The 21,230-nt window shown below is 36.0% G+C and overlaps 1 protein-coding gene across 5 annotated transcripts in view; it reads left to right on the forward strand.

The window, feature by feature from the left end:
• RhoGEF3 (Rho guanine nucleotide exchange factor 3) overlaps positions 1–21,230 on the forward strand; it is a 384,940-nt gene that overhangs the window by 185,849 nt on the left and 177,861 nt on the right. The gene's annotated exons all lie outside the window — the stretch shown is intronic.

The raw sequence follows: 21,230 nt of genomic DNA on the forward strand, positions 1-21,230 counted from the left end.
ATTATAATATATTCAATCTTTAAATAAAAATCTATTTCTGCTTTTAATCACTTTGATAGGTTGAAAATAAGATAATAATGTCCAGCAATTATTCTATCGTTTTTAACTTTTTTTATCTAAACCTGGAACGAAAGTTTAAAAAATGCATACCGTAGATCTCAGTAACTTATATACAAAACTTATTGCAAACAATTAAGGATTGTAAAATTCGCAATTTTTTACAAATTTTAACACAAAAGAAAAGGTAATTTTTACATCTTTCAGTTTAAACATTTAAGAAACGCGAGTCTAAGTAATAGCAAAATAAGAAAAATGTATTTTATTCGTTATTCAGTAAACTGATGCCTCTAATATAATATTTAAAAAAAATCATTTAGGCCAGTTTTAACTCTTTACACCCTAGTAGTGACTCTGAGACGACACTAAAAATTGCTATGCTGTTTTTCAAAATAATTGCAACAGTATCATACTTGTTTCTGTGAAAAAAACCTGTTAAAACTGAAAGTATCGTACTTGCAAATAGGTTAAATTTCGTATGCACAAATTGCAATAAATGATATAAAACGGTAATTCCGTAGATCCGGAAGCATATTTTGGATTTTGAATTAAAATAGCCTCGGCTGCGAGTTACCGCGTTTTGAAAGGTGCACGAATACTTCGGTCTGTCACCGTAAATTTGCATCTCACTCATTCTCCGTCGCAAGTCCATAAAACCCGCAGTCTAATCGCTCCGTTCGCCATAATCGCGAATGAAAACGTTTTCTACGTCAAATATAGATACGAATAATGACGGACGTTTGATTTGATCGATGGAATACTTATTGTGAGAGATGTGGTAACGCTGGATGTACCCGCGAGTAGATTTCTCCGGGATTCAAAGGGAATCGCTGATCAATAAAATTAATTTGCGTTCCGTCGATCGCGCCGCGGCCTCGGCCACGCTCGACAGAATTGTTCACGTAGGAGAATTTTATCTTCGGCTAGAAGCGAATACGCGGTACGTTGCACCTGCAACTTACACCCGTTGAGGTCGAATGATACGAAGCCGGCGATGAAATTACATGCTTTCACTGCCGACAATGCAGAAGGTCGACTAACGTTACGAGGGACGATCGCTCTGCTGAATTCGCGTTCCGATCCCGTTTTCAGAACGACAAATATTCGTCAACGCGACGAAGCTCCCACCCCGTAACCGGCAACTAATGAAAACCGTTGAAACGCGCGATTTTCTGCTTTCCCGTCGAAATATCGCCGAAATTCCGCTCCTCGAATCCCTTCACGCACGTTGCCACGTAACAATATGGCTCATAATTGCTCGAACGATAGAGAGATTTCACGGTGCGCGACGCCATTGAAAGCTTAGCATAAACGCTGCATATTATTGCCAGCTTAACGGTACTTTATTAAAACAACGGTCATTTTACCGTAGAACGAGCAAAATGGGCTGCAATGAATTTTCGCTCGCAGGTGCAATTTCATTAGAAGTTCTCCGCGCGGAAGACGCGGAACGACGGCGGATGTGTTAATAATATTAGATGACATTCTTTCCGGCAATATGCCGCAAATGGAGGAATGGAAATAATGGAAATGATGGAACGGATACGATGGAAATTTCATATTGATTTGCATTGTTAGCAGTCCTGGATAAAATCACGCTTTCGAACGAGCACGCAACGGACTGTCCTGGAATTGTGTTACGCTTCATGACAGAAAGAAAGCGGACTTCAAAATCGACGTGATTTTTACTTGTTTAACAGCGTTCTTTTTTCTACAAAATTGCAAAACGATTGCAAACTGCGAACAAACGCAAACGAAATAGAATCGAATTTCGTCAATTTGAACAATTTCATTTGAAAAAGAAATGAATTTTTATGGAAATATAGTAAATAAAACCATTAGGTCCATCTAAGTTAAACATCTTTTCAATTATTCAAATAATTATTTACTGGAGTAAATACTAATTTATGAGGAATAACGAATAATTGTTATTCGAATAAAATATTCGACTGAAAAGGCTTCGCTCTGATAATTATCTTAGATAAGTACTTATTCGAAACAATTCGAATGATGCCCGCTTCTGATAATAATATGTTTCAGTATATTTTTACGTTAAACAAAAATTATGCGCACGAGTTGTAAGATACAGGAGCTACGTTGGCATTTACTTCGTGTCTGAATAATTTTAATCAGCTGAACACAATGCAAATTATTCTTCGAAATTCTTCAAATTATTTTTCCGTTTTGCATTTGATCCGCCCCGTTTCGTCATAAACGCATAAAATCGTCGGTCTACAAACGGTCTTGCAAACAAACGCAAACGAAATAGAATCGAATTTCGTCAGTTTGAACAATTTCATTTGAAAAAGAAATGAATTTTTATGGAAATATAGTAAATAAAACCATTAGGTCCATCTAAGTTAAACATCTTTTCAATTATTCAAATAATTATTTACTGGAGTAAATACTAATTTATGAGGAATAACGAATAATTGTTATTCGAATAAAATATTCGACTGAAAAGGCTTCGTTCTGATAATTATCTTAGATAAATACTTATTCGAAACAATTCGAATGATGCCCGCCTCTGATAATAATATGTTTCAGTATATTTTTACGTTAAACGTTGGCATTTATTTCGTGTCTGAATAATTTTAATCAGCTGAACACAATGCAAATTATTCTTCGAAATTCTTCAAATTATTTTTCCGTCTTGCATTTGATCCGCCCCGTTTCGTCATAAATGCATAAAGTCGTCGGTCTACGCGCCACAACTACTCGAGACTAACTTTCCGATCTTCCAAAATTCCAGTAGTAATTATGCACTCCATCAAGGATTCGCGCGCGGTAATAAATTTCAACTAATGTATTCCGATCGTATCAGCCCCGGGAACTTTGTTGCTCCTAAAATGTAATGCTCGGTTCAGCCTGGCGCGCTGCAACAAGCCACGTTTACATCGTTAATTATTAGATGTAACGGATCCACTTTGTCCGTAACGGTGACGTGAATCGGTTTAAAGTTGAACATTTCACCGGTCCGGAACGTTCCGATTTAATTATTCGAATAACGTTGCCGCGGCTGTTGCAATTCGTTCGGACACGCGATTATAAATTACGGTTCAGCTGACAACTATTCCGTCGTTTTAAACGGACACATATGTACACTACCGTGCCCGAGTATTTTGGCATTGGCTAAGATACGATTTAAAGTTGCGTAACTTTATTTTATCGCTACATATTCGCGTAAAATGAAGACCTGCGAATTTTATTACAGCGTTGATGGTGTGCGATGTGTCGTAGATTGACAAATTTCGTAATGAATTAATGAAAATTGTTAAATATTGCCTTCTTGAGCAATTACAGCTTTTACTACTCGCGGTACGATTAATTCAATCGTCGATTTTTGGACGATTAATGCCTTTAATCGTATTCGTCAAAATAAAAATTAAAATTGAATTGATGCCCAACACTGTTACGAAGTTATGAAACTGTTTCACTCAAGCTAGTGCAAATAAACAATGAATTTGACTAGTTCTGAAGCAAAGTGGTTTTGTTAATACAGTGATTTCTTCCTAACTTGCGCTAAGATTGCGCAAAAAAAATGGACAATTTGGGAAAAGGAGCTACGATTACTCGAGCCTTCCGATTCGTTTTTATAGTTACCGATAACTATATCAGGAGGCTCGAGTAACCGTAACTCCTCTTCCCAAATTGTCCATTTTTTTGCGCAATCTAAGTGCAAGTTAGGGAGAAATTAATGTATTAACAAAACCACTTTGCTTTAGAATTAGTCAAATTCATTGTTTCTTTGCACTAGCTTGAGTGAAACAGTTATCGGTAACTGTTAAACCAATATAGTTATCAGTAACTATAAAAACGAATCGGAAGGCTCGAGTAATCGTAACTCCTCTTCCCAAATTGTCCATTTTTTTGCGCAATCTAAGTGCAAGTTAGGGAGAAATTATTATATTAACAAAACCACTTTGCTTTAGAATTAGTCAAATTCATTGTTTCTTTGCACTAGCTTGAGTGAAACAGTTATCGGTAACTGTTAAACCAATATAGTTGTCAGTAACTATAAAAACGAATCGGAAGGCTCGAGTAATCGTAACTCCTCTTCCCAAATTGTCCATTTTTATGCGCAATTTGAGCGCGAATTAGGGAGAAATTACCGTAGTCCGACAGTCGGTTTCTTCAAGACATCTTCCTGCATTTCCTCCCACGTGTCTCGTGACACATTCTAACGATTGAAAGCATACAATTCAACGCAGAGGTCCTAACATTAATAAAAAGAAATAATTGAGGAGCACTCGTATTGAAAAACCTCGAGCGTCACCGCAAAATCAATTTTACACCGATTTTAATTACTGCTTTTTCTTTCAACAAATTTACGTATGTTAAATATTTGTTGGTGTTTATAGGCATTATATGACCGCCCAAAATGAATAAAACATGAATATAACTAATAATAAAGCTCACATTTTTACGATAACATGCAGGTGTCGAAATACTTATGCAAGGTAGTGTACATGCGTTCCTCTTCTGGAAAGTGTTCCAACGACTGCAAGAATTATTTGGGTCAGCCGGGCAATTTTCCGAATGAAGTTCTCGAGGCGGAGAGAGATTAATGTTATGAAAAACTACGCGAGAAATAAAATGCTAACGAAATCACAGGTCCGCCGGGTCTTGGGAGCCGTTTGCCATCCCAGAAGGCTGCCGGAGTCAATCGGACATGAGATTACTCGGGAAGCACGAGCCATTTCTGCCGCGATGCATATTTGATTCCACCGTGAAGTCTTTACGGAATAATTTATCAGCCGTCAAGTTTCTTCCGTTTCGTATGCAAGATTCAGTTGCCGCCATTATTTCAGCAAGAGTTTTTCATCCTACACGTCGTAATAATGTTCGTAAGTTCGTAGTTCCGGAGCTCTTGTATCGTGAAACACTGTTGTATGCAGTTTCGTTTGAATCCGCTGCGCGTTGATCATAAAAACGAAATTAACTGAAGAAAGTAACATTATTATACGGGACGTTCGCGATAATTGGTAGCAGCGGTTCTTTTTTTTCGTAAACGATAAACATTAGAAAGAAAACAGAAGAGGTGAAAGTTGTAATATATTTTGCTGGCAATACGTCAGTGTATCTCAATTTTTTATAGTTCTCATATTTCTCTGGAAACAAAAGTGACTTTCATTTTTCCTACCTTGCATTATTCCAATGTCAGCGGCACATTTATCGTTCAAAAAGCTGTGTCATTGCGAGAAAAAATCGTAACGACTTAATTCGGCCCTCGAATTAAAGAGGAAAGTCCGAGCTTTCCAACGTTGCAAACGGCATGCTCGGAACAAATTTTCGCAAGTCCGTAGAGGGCGTTTTTCGCACTTTTTCGGTATCGCGAACATATCCTCAAGTTTAGGATACCACAGCCACGGGGATGTATGATAATAAAAGTTAGACTACGGTATCCTAAAATAGAGATTTCTAGCTTCAATTTAAAAAATAAGTCATAATTTTATGATAGCTTTTAACAGTGATACAGCTGTTCAAAGATCGACAAATTCTCGGCCAAAAATTAGCGTCGCTTCAATTTTGCAGTCGACTGTATGTTGATAACGTGATAACGGTTTCAATTTTTCGAAGACTTTAAATCAAACCGTTAAGTGTTATCAAGTCTGACACAAAAGAAAACTGATTGGGATCGCGGCCCCGCTCCCACGTCTTCCGATTGTTAACCGAGGGTGCAGAATCTCGGGTAGCAAAAAGTCGGTGTCGCGCGTCCGCGCAGCGAAGTTCCAGCGAGCCGGCTGAATGCACCAGGCCGCGTTATCAAATTACAGTTCAGAACAGGTCGAATAAGATAGAGGCTACAATTGAACATAATTAGTTCCCCCCCGCGGTGGATCCTCGACCTCGGAGACAGCAGACGCCGGGTCACTAACTTTTATCCCGTAACGTTGCTCCGTTTCTGTTCCGTTAATTATTCATTAGCGCGCGGCCGGTGTCTCGGTGGAAGTTTTTAGGGCCGCCAGAACTTCCGGGGAATCGTCGTTCGTTGTAGCGGGTCGCGTCGCGTCGGCCCCAACTTTTGTCTCCCCGCGTGAAAAAAGAAAAATATCCGCGACCGCATCCATCACCGTTGCGTGACGTTCCGGGGAATATTCGCGGGGATGTCGCCAGACGTTTGTCTCCCGGTTGTCTCCTCGCGGTGATAATGAATCATGACGCATTAGGCTCAGTAACAGGCTCGTTCGTATCCCAGGAGTAATGCACTTTTAACGCTGGACGCGCCGAGCAGACTCGTCCCTCCGTTTCTTCGACTGGATGAATGCAAATTTTGTAGCATTCGCGGAACATTCTTTCGCGACTAATGCGTGGTTTTGGATCACAGAAATCTAAAAAGAAATGATTAAATATAGGTTCATTCGGATTTCGCTGAAATCCGAGGAAAATTTCTGTAAATGGAATTTTACTAGATAGTTTGAACATTTTTTGTTGCCTTATTGTTAGAAGTATTCATCGAACGTTTCGGTAGAAAAATTTATTGGAACGACGAGCTTTTTTATTTTAACATTGTTTTTACCTCGTTTTTACTATTTCTTTTTAATTTAATTTAACGCTATTTTTATGAAAAAGATCAAAAGACACCTTTTGAGATTTTAATTTAAGGTTATTGTCTAATCACATTTCCTCAATTGAACTTTCTACTTTTCCTGTAATTACAGTAAAATCAATTTATCACACATAAAAATAGCTGTATACATATGTATATAAAAAATCGTTGAAAGATGTTTCAACGCCTGGACAACTTTTTGTAATTTGTACCGTTTTAATTTAAGTGTTTTATATATTTGAAAAATTTAAAGAGAAAAATCTCTTCTTTCACTAGTTTTTATAAATTACAAATAACGTAACAGTATTCATAAATCATTTTTGATGTGTTCAACGTTGTTTCTATTTTTAATCATCTTTTTTTAATAAATTGATTTTACTATGGCTGTAGGAGAAGTTGAAAAGCAAATTAAGGAAATGTGATTAGCCAATAATTTTCAATGAAAATTTCGAAAGTATTGACTTCTTTGATAAAAATAGTGTTACATTAAAATCTTAAAAAACACTTTTCGACCCCATTGGTAAGATCCTTATTAAAGTAGAATAACGCATTGTTCTAATCAATCTTTCTGCTAAAACATTTGATAAATGCTTCTAAGATAATGAAAACTTTTCCATCCATCCAGCAAAATTGAATTCACTGAAATTTCCCACAGATTTCAGCGAAATCCGAATGAACGTATATTTAATAATTTCTTATCAGATTTCTATGATCGTAAAATACGCTATAATCGAGAAAGAATTTTCCTCGAATGCTACAAAATTTCCGAACGTTATATCTCGTTCGAACAGAATTGAAAAATGGGAAAATCCTGCGTACGATGCATCTTCCGGCGTAATATGGAATTTGATTCCGATTTTTTTTTTTTTTACCGTGTGAAAATTAACGAGTTCGCGAGTGATGAATCGTTTCTGCGGCGCTATCTTTTTTCTGCGGAACGAAGTGCAATGAAAATCGAACGTGGTTTGCATTCGCGGGAAAGCCTACGGCGATCCGACGTGCATTATCGTATTTCGATACGAAGTTATTAAGTTTTCTCTTCTGACGCGTTTCGATTCAATTTATCGGCGAGTGTAGAACATTGAAAAACCCACTGTTTCCGTGTCTATTTAGAAAAAAAAAATCACGTTTCATATATAGAATGCGATGACAGAGTTAAAACAAATTTGAAAACTCGAATCGCATTTGTTTCGAATGTGCTTATTCAATTATGATATCATGATATTTAACGATATACTCGCTTAATTGTTGTCAAGCTAAGTGTGCACTTTTCATGCACTTGTTGCAATATAATTTTTTATTGCCATTTTACAGTCCGTAAAAATTTGAAAATCGTTCTTTAGCGTTTTATCCCAGTGCATTGAGATCGCCACTTAATTACTGAATTTCCAACAATTAACCAGTTAATTATACTATGTGTGCTTGATTTTCTTCATATTTTGTTCAAATACGATAGTTTTCTAACAAATTATATACCCTTCTTATTCAATTAGCAGTTTTTGACATGACATTTTTATACATGAATAAATGTCAATATTTATATTATATTATTTATATAGTATTCGACAAAAACGATTAACTGGTTAAATTTAATATTTATTCAGCATATAATTGTTGCATTAGGAACAACAGAAAGGCAAATACATCTAGAATTATTTTTAAAAATACGTTTCATAAAATTGTTGACCGAAGCTGAAAATGGTCCTAATCATCGTCGATTTTATAATTGCGAAAATAATTTTGCAGTCAGAGGATTAATCTTCAAAATGCAATCTTTCTCTTTATTTTCTCTTTTTTTTTTCTAACGCGACACCATAAGTTGTCATACTTATTCTTAAACCATCTACGAATTCCCTCTTTTATGCTAAAGAAGCTAAACTATTATTATATTATAAACTATTAATATATTATATTGTATATTAATATATATAACTATTATTATATTATAAACTATATTATATATAACTATATTATATTATAAACTGTTAATATATTATATTATATATTAATATATATATAACTATTATTATATTATATATTAATATATATAACTATCATTATATTATAAACTTTATTATATATGACTATATTATATTATAAACTATTAATATATTATATTATATATTAATATATTACTATATTAATCAGAAGTACTTTACCACTCTATTTCGATTTTTCTGTTGGCCAAAACTTTCTGAATATTCAGCAAACATAAATAGAAGTTAACAGAAAGGTCTGACAGTGAGGAACATCCGAAAGTTAGCCAACGCTATCGGAATTTCCGTTCTGGGAGGTACCTTTTCAAGGTTTCCAGCGTTCGCAACATAACAAGTCATTGTTTTTCGAGCGTCCTGCGTTTTATGGGCCGAGTAATTGCTGTCTCGCATATTTTGTAAGTCGGTAGCCTCATCGCGTGGAATTCTCGTTATTAATCCAGCTGATTATGCGACTGGCCAACGTAGGAGTATTATGGGACATGTTTATGGAATACGTAGACGACGGTGTCGGCGGCGGTGTTGCTAGCAAATGAAACGAATTGAGCTGCAAGCCGAAGTTTGAACGAGTTAGCCGACACCAGGGACGTGCCAGTAATATTGCACCGGAAAAACTGTAACCACGTGTCCATGTCTTCTCTGTTACCCGGATTAATGCATACTGGATCAGAGTATCTTCTGAATTATAATTCGAGGATCAGTCATTCCATAAACATTCTATTGCGAGATAATGTTTCAAGTAATTTTGAGATAGATTTAGGGTAATGGAGCCGGTTACTGTGGGGTAACCAAGTGTTGTGGCTTTGGTTTGTTTTCGTACATATAATTAGCTTTATATTTATAGATCGATCTATTTTTTTCATTTTACATTCAAAGTTATTTGAATTCTTTTTATACTGAATACGCGAAATTTTCTGCGAAGTTCATTATAAAGCTTAAGAAAATACTGAACGAATGACTGAAATTCAGTAAAATAAATCATTTTAGATAAAGTATCACAATGTTAATTGCACTGGGCAATTAAGATTGTGGAAAAACGAAACAGTGATTATTTATTTGAATTTTTGTACTTATTTTCAATTTCAATAGTTTGTTTACTGTGCACAGTAAATCATGTCTGTCGTATTTTTAAACAGAAGAAATGTAAATGTGAAATTTTATTAGATCAGTCATCTCTAATGCGAACTTCTAAATGATTAAAATTTTATGATCAATATTTTATGGAAAATAAAATTTATTGAAGTATGGTAATTGACTCCCCTATCCAAGGTTTACACATGACAGTTTTGTTTTAAACGAAACATACATTTTTCAAATATTTTCTCTTTTGAATATTTACATCAACGAAGAAAAGGAATCCGAATTTTTGAGAACGTTGTGGAATTTTAGTGGATTAGAATCATAGTGGCGTAAGTCACATTCTCTTCATTGTGAGAAACAAAGAGTGTTATCGTTTTCTAACATATCCATTGTTCACGGTTATGCTATAAAACAATAACACTCTTTGTTCCTCATAATGAGGAAAATGTGACTTACGCCACTATGATTCCAATCCGCTAAAATTCCACGAAGTTCTCATCTTTCTCATGTTTACGGTTGGGATAATTTATGTGTGTCATGTTTTATGATCGTTAAGATAATTTAGAGTTAAGTTAACTTATAGTAACCTTATAATTTATTTCACTTGTTTTTTCTTTAACATTTCGCCATGCACGAATCACATTTTGAGACGCAAGTCAACGTTTTCGAAAGTGCGACCCAGACCACTATGATTCCAAACCACTCATTTGTAAACGCGTTTATATTCGTTCGATGAGAGGAATGAAAGTGACAATGGGCGTGATAGAAAATTACGAGAATGACACTGTGAGCGGGGGGCCATTATTGTCATTGTTCATTGGACCATGGTAGGATTTAAGAGGACTGCAGCACACTTTGCTGCGATAGTAAATCTCCCGACCCGAAGAACGAGAATGAGAACACAACAACGGGCCGAGGAAACCCGCGGAGAAAAACGAGCGGAGAGTGTATAGGCAGAAGTCATCTTCATACTAATGACTGCTTTGTGAGATGCTATCCCATAAATAAATGCAGTGGCACGGACATAAGGATCAATAAACATTCCTCGGGACGTGCAATGCCGGGCGAAGGTAGTCGGCTATATTCTTATTACTGGAATCACTCGGAGTTCTTAACGAACGTACAGTCAGCCGGGAAAGCGACATTAACATTTACAAAACGTCGAATCTTTATTTGCTCTAATAGAACCCCTTTGATGTCGTCACTAAGGCACCTTGCGCGATCACGTTGCACCAATTAACTCTTTGCACTCGAGTGGCAACTCCGAGGCGACACTAAATGTTGCTGCGGCATTTTCAAACGAATTTTTTAATTATTTTCAATTCGTCCGTATTCAATAAATTTTATATTATATATTCATATATATATTATATTTATATTATTATATTATATTATATTATATTTATATTATTATATTATATTATTATATTATATTATATTATATTATATTATATTATATTATATTATATTATATTATATTATATTATATTCATATAATAATTCAACTTCACATGTATCTGATGAAGACAAGCAATCTTCACTTTGACTTCATTTTGAAGTTAAGACGATCTCGAGTGCAAAGGGTTTAAAATAGTTAATGGAACAAATTGTGAAAATGCTATGACAGTGAATGAAGAATTATAATTGATTCTAAAAAAAAAAACGAAAGTGAATAAAATTTAATAGAACATGTGTACTTTTCGTAATCGGTTTAACGTTTTGCTAATGTTTTACTCTTAATTCCGTGTTTCATCTCGATCTTTATCGAGTACCAATAACGCAGCAACTTTGAGGATCGTAGTTGCTATAGTTCACGGACAACGTGTGTATCGTAAAAAAACTTCTCCCGCGGTTACCTTTGAGGATCAACGCTGTCATGTTACATCAGGATTACCCGTATTTCAAAAGACCTCGCACTCGATGGCTTTTCAGGATCATAGCTGTTATGCTACATGTGGGTCCCGTGTGTTTCAAAAAACCTCGCACCTGATTGCTTTCGAATGTTACAACTACCATATTATGTGAGGAGATTACCTGTATCTTCAAACATGTCGCATTCAATTACAATCGAAGATCACGATTACCGTGTTATTCGAAGATTATCCGCATTCCGAACGAGCACTCGATAACTACGGCCGATTTCGATGACCTTGGAACATATTGGCGAGGTCGATGTCTCGAGAGCAAGCGAAATAATTTGTTACATCGATTGTAAGAAACACGATCGCGATAAAGAAGAACTGCTTCTTTTGGCAATTTCGAAGGCGTGGATTTTTAAACATTTTAAAATAATATGATGCTTGATACTGCTTAATACTGTTAATTAACATTAGATTTACGGAGCATGAAAAACAGCTGCTTTATATTAATTTATAAAAGTAACAATAAGACGTTTATTCTGACTTTTAACCCTTTGCACTCGAATGGCGACTCTGAGGCGCCACTAAAAATTGTCATGCTATTTTTCAAAATCATTCGAAGAGCATCAAACTCGTTTATACTTTAAAAAAGACTATTAAAATTGCATTGTACTTGCCAATAGGCCCAATTTCATACGCATGAGTCGCGATAAATTATATAAAATAGAAATACTGTAGATCAGAAATTATGTTTTGGATTTCGAATTCAAATAGCTTCGACTGCAAAGGGTTAACAAGTGTTATTGTAACATTTGCCATAGTTAACATATAAATTGAATAAATAACTCATAAATGTATCTTTACGATACGAATAATCGTAAATGAAAAAATTAATGACCCGTCATTTTGACGGGTAATAATAATATAATTAATAATTAATAATAAATAGTAATAATATACATTTTCCGTAAATCTAATGTTATTAAAACCGTGGGGCGATTAATTGTTACAGAGTAATTCACCTAACTTCAACGACGCAATCTTTAACATTTAACAGGCGTTTTGCTTTTTCTCTGTTTTTCTCGGTTTCAGGGCATTTTTGTAAGAGAATTAAAATAAACATGCATGGTTTTAAAGCGTTGCAGTGAATACTATTTTTGATAAAATTTTACAAAGTTATTTATTAACACTTCTAGTATTTCTTACGAGTGAAAATGAAAAACTAATAGCGGCATAATAACAATTCAAGTGAAAACGTAAATTTATTTACGCGACCCGTTCGTCAAGTGTTAAGCAAACCTTAACTTTCGGTGTAAAATTTATAATATGTGATTCACTTGCAACAAAACGCACACGAAACATTCGTTACATCATCGCGAGCGAAGGAGATATTTCCGAGCACTTTTACTCCCCGTACGCAAAGTTATTCTCGACGTGACCTTGGCACGTGCCCCAAGGTCGACCGACAAAGTGGTTCGAAATGTATACAGTTATCAAACTTCCATCCGATTAAGTAATCGTGACGGAACATCTTTGCGAAGCATCCACCGACCGAACTTCGGCAAAAATCCCATTAGCTTCAACGTCAGCCGACCTACATCCGAAAGAGGTCACCTTTACCTCACTGGCAATCATTTCATCGACAATCACTTCACCAACACGATTCCATCGGCGACGAACTTCGCCGGCAATATTTACCCGCCCACACGTTTCGATTACCGGCAATCATTTCTTCGACAGTGTTTACTTGTCGGTGTTGACCTATAGTGCGTGTGACCATTGTTACTTTTATTCGATCGGCGACGATATGTGTGCGTTCATACACAGTTATCGCCATACAATTCTCTTCGAAACAATTCCATTTTGTTAATGCATGTTGTAAAAATACTGATTCGGAAAACGTAACGCGAGAATTTTCGAGCAATTTTTCAAATGGAATTTCAATTTTTGATGTTTTCGTCCAGACGAATTGAATTTGTTTGAATCGTTAGACCTATATAATTTATGTACAGTAATTTCTCCCGGAAATGCTAAATTTCAGGTTGCTGTGAATTTCCTTGTCCTAGTTCTACGCATATGTCATTTATAGCTACGTCGATGCTAAGGATCGAAAGACAACATAAAATAGTCTGAGTATGAGTGAATTGCCTTCGAATCATGTCATGTGGCCTCCGAATTGCCTTCGAATCGTGTCACGTGGCTTCGGAATTGCCTTCGAATGGTGGCAAAAAATTCGAAGTAAAAAAGTTAAGTCATCGTTTTTATTCTAGCATTATTATGTATTCATATTAATGTGCAGCAATATGCTATGTTGGCCGCTGCCTTTTTTGGCAACTACTCCGAGTTTCTATAAAAACGAACCGCGAGGCTCGAAGAGAATCGTAACTTAGTATTCCGACCTCGAACACTTCTGGAAGAAATTACTGTACATACATACATACACAAGTTCCTCTAGCAAGTATATAAAACTGTCAAATTTATTATGTTATTAATTCTAACTCTAATCTCATAACATGGTATCTACTCCAAATTTGACTATACATTTTTCTCAAATACAATTAATTTTATCGAATAGATATTAAATATTCCGAACTCAATTATTCTCAGAAATCGGATCTTTATATAAAATGAAAATCGTTCGCATTAATTACAAGAAGCGGGAAATTTGCTTCTAACTATTATTACAAATCAAATGAACTATTTTCTTAGAGTTATACTAAATTTGATGAAAAATAGTATTTTTTTATATTATCGTGAAATAAACATATAGCAGTCGAGTGCAGAATATTTAATATTTATATTTTAGACAAAATGGAGAAACTGGAACGAGCTACGCGACACAACTTATTGCACAATCCAATCAGGATGTAACGTTGCGCTGCAACCAAATGACCGTTCCATTATCCGAACACCGCGAAGTTTCCCTGGTGAATTCGCACGAGCGAAGTTCCGACGATAAAATCGTGTCGGTGAGGCAATCGTCGACGAAACGATAGTCGGCGGTGTAAAGGTGACCTATCTGAAAGTACCGTGTCCCCAATTGGCGAAGACACAGCATTCGGTTCGGCGTAACTTCATCGTTTGCCCTTAATTCGCACGTCGGTCGTCATGGCGCGCGTCCGCGGCGCGGCGCGGCGCGGCGTCGCGACGTGTGCCTCAATTAATATCAAAGTCAAAGCGTCGCCCTATAACGTTTGTCGCGGGCATTATCTGTGTACAGACTTCCGGTTGTCGGTCGGTCCGTGTTCGTCGGACTGTTTGCGCCGGCTCGTGTTCACCGGGACGGCATGCCGGTCTGATTGTGAGCGTAAATTACGAGGCACCGGCCGAATTGGACACGCTCGGCCGTGATATTCGGATCGGTCTCGCGTGCGTCGCGACGTCGGATTCGCAGAGATCACCGGATTTCGGCTCCCTCGCGGACGTCTCCCCGAAATTTCGGGAGTCTCTCGATGTTTCTCGATGTTTGACAAGCGCCGAACAAACGCGGCTAACGCGCCGCGCCGCGCCGCGCAGTGCGCGTTCAGTTAATGAGCGTTGGAGACGAAATTCTCATAATTTCTGAGTTGCTCGATGTACGATGTGAGAAAGTTAATATCGTTTTAAAGAGAATAAGACGAAATTCATAATTCCTGCGTTGCTCGATGTTCCATGTGAGAAAGTTAATATCGTTTTAAAGAGAATAAGACGAAATTCATAGTTCCTGCGTTGCTCGATGTTCGATGTGAGAAAGTTAATATCGTTTTAAAGAGAAAATAAGGAAGTGCACTAACTGATTGAAATAAACCTGAATTGTTTGTTAATCGTAGGCTAACTAAACTGGTGTTATATTCTCCGGAATTGTTCACGTGTTAGTGTTCACTGAACTAGCAAGGAGAAAAGTTATTTTAGAATGCTTCGTATAAAGAAAAAGATAATAAATAATAAATACAAGAATATTTATAAATAAATTTTTGTAACGAAATTAACGTATCTGCTTTCTTTTCACCCATTCACTATAATAATATAATATCGATCTCTTAATAAAAAGAGTTACCGAAAACGTGTTGTATAATAATAAATTTAAATATATATCTGGCGAAAAATTGATTTTTGGATACATAAATAAAGAAATTTTGTTTTAGGTGAAATATGACCGGCTTTCATTCAACTTTCAGTCATCCTACGGTTAAATAAACGGCTCGCTAGTGATTTTTACCATCGCAGTTAATTGTTGCTGATGAAATATTGATCGAAATATCTCGTTGCAGATGTGTTCAAGATTTCTAAGAAATTATCAGGAATACATGGTGGCCGGATCAGTTGAACTTGACGCGACAAATATTACAATAACGCTGGTTAAAAATCGAAATAAACGTCTCATTGTTACTTTTCTAAACTAATACAACGCAGCTGCTTTCATTGCCCCGTGAATGTAATGTTAATCGCGCTATTTTCTACCTTATCTCAGTTGTACAACACGTTCGTAAATTCCAGCATTACCGAAAAGTCGATCTACCGATTTTTGTCGAGAGGACAACGCGCCGAGCCGAGCGGAATTTCTGCGTTGTCCCCGTAAAATTACACGCCGGATAATTCGAGCCTCCAATTATGCGACATCGCGGATCGCCGTTTAATCCGGCGAATAAATAAACGCGCGATCGCGCCGCGCGCCGTCCCGCCACCGGCGAGTAATTAAATTTCATCGACCGCGGGGATTCATTAAAAATTCATTTCTCGTTGTTGCTAACTACTGCTGAATCACTTACGTGAACATGGCCGACCTTCGACCGGAAGTCGAACGTACTCGGTCAATCTAGTACTGGTGCACTCGGTTTTCTCGAAATAGAACGTTACAGAAGCTAATCGAATTGGAAATTATTTTATATATTATATTATATTATATTATATTATATTATATATATATAATAATAATATAATTATAATAATAAAATATTATATATTGTATTATATTATATTATGTTATATTATATTATATATATATATAATAATAATATAATTATAATAATAAAATATTATATATTGTATTATATTATATTATATTATATTATATTATATTATATTATATTTATTCTATTTATTCTATTATTTCCAATACAAGAATACAATATAAATAAAAATGTAAAAGCAACATTTAGTTCTATAATCATCGACACCGCCATAAGTATTGCTCGCCCGTCGACCATTATCGCAAAGTTGTTCCTCTGTTTGCAACAAAGGATTCCTTACCCATGTGCATATGTACACGTAGACGAGTAAATAAACAAATAAATAAGAAAAAAAAAAAACGTAACGATCCTCCGGATCGTTAGCGTCGAAAAATCGTGATGCAGGATCGATCGAGGGATGCGCGATGGAAAAGAGATTACGCGATCGTCGGTAGGGCAATTACTTGCGAATGCATGAACGAAAGTGTTCCCGTGGCGATCATTTGTAGCGAGACCGCCCTAAACGCCGAAGACGAAAAACGGGACCCGTAATTGATTGGAGCATAAATAATGCGTCGCTTGGAAAGTGAGCATGTCGAACCGACGTAAGTATCGTTATTATGATATATGCGGGTCGGGCCGGAGATCAGCTCGGAGCGGTCTTGAATGCAAATTGCAAGTCGCGATGCATTCGGTAGCGCCCACACGTTCGTACCTGGCGCAGACGTCTAATATTAACGGCCGAATATAATGATCGTTACGCGGCTTTGTTCTGGCTGGCTGGAACGCTAAGATCTGGCCGGGGCTCCGCGTTACGATACGCAGAAACTATGCGCCGATCTAATCTCGGGTTCAACAAGTCCTCGCACTTTAATTTCATTCCGCCGTTGAAATCCCGCGGTTAATCATCGATCCGTTGTTCCGTCGATCGCCGGCCCGACAGGATTCCATTGTGCTCGCGACGAATTCTTCGCGGGCTTTTTTTTCTCTCTCCCTTGCATTTTCCCCGCGCACGCTGTACGCCAGCCCTGGGTCAAAATGTCGATGCATATCGATAGCTCTATGTAATTAGACTTGCAAAACGGAGCCTTTCTATTCGAGCGGTTTCATCGTGCTCCGGACGCGCGGATAAATAAAATTCAGGACGAAAGTCGAAGTTTCGTTACTTACGTGTATACAGGGTGGGGCGTTTGAAACGAAACACCTCGCTTGTTTTTTTGGCAATAGGAAAAAAAGTGTGCGACAAAAGTTGTTTGATTTCGAGGGGCGCGTTGTACGATGTCGTTAACTTTTTTGTAGGTTGAGACGTAGAAGACAGATGAAGGTTAAACTTGTTCTTTTTTAATAGGATGATCTAATTTTTTATTCACTTTCTGATAAAGCATTACAAGGCGAATACAATGGCCTATGAATGAAGGTTATTCGAGGTCACAACGTATAAATTATAATGAAAAACGAATGGAATAAATTGAAGATTTTATTTTAGAAAATTAACAAATTTAATGCAAAATTAATGATAAGCTATTTATAAAACTAACGATAATTTACTTAATGAAATTGTAATAGTAATAAAATGTTAATAAACTCAGTGTACTGTTATTCGATATCCGATTCATCGTCAGTGCTTCGCGTGCCATCTAAAATAGCTGATTCTCGTGATCTTCCTTGCACATTTCTTGTTAAGTAAACGACAATTTCGTTAAAATCTCTTGAAATCCACGTGTCAAGGTTTTACATCCAAAATAGGTCCTAAATAAAAAGTACCGTTGCTTATTAACAAATATATACACTTAAGTATAGCAGTTAGTTAAAAAAAAAAACTATCAGAATATGTAAAAATCTCAGAATATTTTTTGCTCACTTTCAAAGATATTAATTTGATGTTTCTTTTATGCAAGTAATGATTAAAACGTTGGGTATTGATACCTTATAATGAGTATTGTATAAATAAATGTTAATCTCTTAATTAGTTTCTTATCGCTTTTCCGATAAGTATAAAAGAAATAATGAAAACGAGAGAAGTGTACATTAAAATTAATGATAGATTATTATTTTATAATTGCATTCTACATAAAAATGATTTATGTACGATTATTCGTAAGAATTGCCACACTAATAAGCATTTCTTCGGAAAACATCGAAACTCCGAATCGTTTGACTTCGAGGCTGGGCCAGGAAACTGTTTCGGCGATTTGTGTATGGCTCACGCGATAAGAAACGTCCGCGAAACGATCCTGAGCTCCGCGAATCGTGATTCATAAACCTGTCGGATTCTAGCGAGCGGAAACGTGATTAATCGGTCGAAGCCGCGATAAAAATTTTGTACAGCACGTTGCCTGTCGAACGCACGTACGCAATTGTTACGGACAGCTTTGCAATTTTTGCGTTTGTTCAGAGTCTGCCGTTCGTTAGCGATTCAGTGACTTATATTTTTGAAGCGAAACGATCGCAGTGTTCGATCCTGTAGGGAATTTTGGGACGAATTTAATAAATCCTAAAATAATTCATTTCTCATGTACGAGGCCCGATATTTTTTCAAAGAACATATAGAGATCGATCGATGCAACAAAGAGTACAATTTCATTAAACAAGGTTTAATCGATTAGATGTTGCAATCTCTTTGGAAAGTGTATGTGTTGCTGTTGTAATATAGAATTAAGTTGTAATGTTATTACCAACGACGAGTGTACTCGTTATAACAAAAAAGGTGTTACCATTTCTTCATGACGAATGCACACGTCAAACTGCTTAGCTTTTTTTATTAAATAAAACGTTTATTATCAATTTTATTATTACAAGTTGTTGTATAATTATCGAACAATTTTTGTTTGAGCAATCGGGAAAGTTCTTTTTGGTATTTTTTTACAAGTCTCTTTAAAGTTGATACAAATTTTATTCGAAAAATGACAAAAATATAAATAGACTGCAGATGTTCGTGCAATTGTGACGAGTGCAGACTTTTAAAATTCAAGGAAATTTGTAAATTAACAAAGTCTAATACATTTTTTAGTTCCCAAAGTAAATTTCGTTTTGCTTCCAATTTTCGCAAAGTGACGTATAAAAATGAGAATTTGCATAAGGATGTTATCAACAAGGTTCGCGTGAATTTTTGGAATTCCACGTTTACGACATATCCGTCCTTCGAAACTACGGTGTTAAATAGGTCATGTGAATCATGAAAGGTGATAAAACGTGCCTATGAGTGATATTATGTGCCTATTCATCAAATTTCTAGCGGTTCTGTAAACGATAACGATGCGTAATCCCAGTAACCACGGAATATTGATGTATGACCTATTTTACGTCCCAAATGAGTGTTCACGCAGAATTGTAAGACTCGGTTCAGTCTAAACGAGGACTGATAGATGCAAATTAGACCAATCTAGCAGAGACTCGAAACAGATTCAAATCCGACGTACCCAGACCCAAGAAACCCGAATCAGACCGACGCAACGTCTGATTCGGGCCAATTTAGGAATCCCAAATTAGATCATACCGGGGCTAACATATTCTGTTCTGATCAATCCAGAACCTAGAAGCTCGATTCAAACTGCAATAAACGAAATTTATTGTCACGGTCAATAATTTCAACAGCTGTATGCAATTATCAGTATTATTGTGTATATGATTCGATTGAAAATGTGTAGACCGATTTATCAGATTTTTCAGTATCTTTCGTTGGTCGATTGTAGTACAGTTTCTGTTAACAAGTTCTTCTACAATAATTGTAAAATGTATGGAATATATGAATTAATTTCGCGAGAATTTTAATTGAAATACTGCGATGAAAGTACTTTTGGCTACATGGAGAAGTACTATTTCTCCATGACGATTATGCTTGGCATACATAGCTAAAGGTTTGAAAAACACATTTAACTACTCTTGTCGTTAGACTGCGATTTTTATGCGTTTCTGATCAAAATCACCAGGGAGAATATCAAGCTCTAAAGACATTCAAAAAATGTAAGAAAAGAAGCACATTTCTATTTGACACTTAAAGGTAATACAAGATAATAGACAATTTAGATAATATCAAACAGTAATGTCATTTTTCTCAATTTCAGAGTGTTCCAACATTCTCCTGAATTTATTAGATTTGTTAATAAGAGAAATATATTTTTGTTCAACTTACATTTAATGCAATATAGATCAACACATATGTATATGTAAATGTACAGAACAATACACGTACATATCAAAATGGAAGCAATGCAATCAGAAGTTCTGAGAACCATTACAAACGCTCCGTGCTACGTTTGCAAAGAAGAATTCCGAGAAAACCAAGAAATTAGAATAGTAACAGATAAAATTACATGTCAAATCAGCTGTACGACACTAACACGTCTAAAAGACTGCAGAGAAAGCATCCCATAGACCTTCTAGAATGGCACAACATCTTCTCCAATGTCTTTTCCAGTTCTTCTACCAAGAACAGCATTTACGTGACATACCGTCGAACAGCAACAATTAAATTTATCAAATGTTCCCAAGGGCAAATTGTAAAGGCTAAAATAATGGAGCCAATTACCGTGGAGCCTTTATTTTGTTTCCGGGCATAATTAACTCTATAATTATCGAATAAAACATATTCAATTATTTTATCCTCTTATTTTGTTCAATTATATTTTTTATTTTTCAATAAAAAAATTGAACACGTTTTACTCGATAAATTTAAAGATAATTATACCCGAAAATAAAGCAAAATCACAGCAATTGGTAGACTAAAACAATGGAGCCAGTTACCGTGGAGCCTCTATTTCGT

The sequence above is a fragment of the Megalopta genalis genome, chromosome 5 (genome assembly GCF_051020955.1).
Source record: "Megalopta genalis isolate 19385.01 chromosome 5, iyMegGena1_principal, whole genome shotgun sequence".
NCBI classification, from domain to species: Eukaryota; Metazoa; Arthropoda; class Insecta; order Hymenoptera; family Halictidae; genus Megalopta; species Megalopta genalis.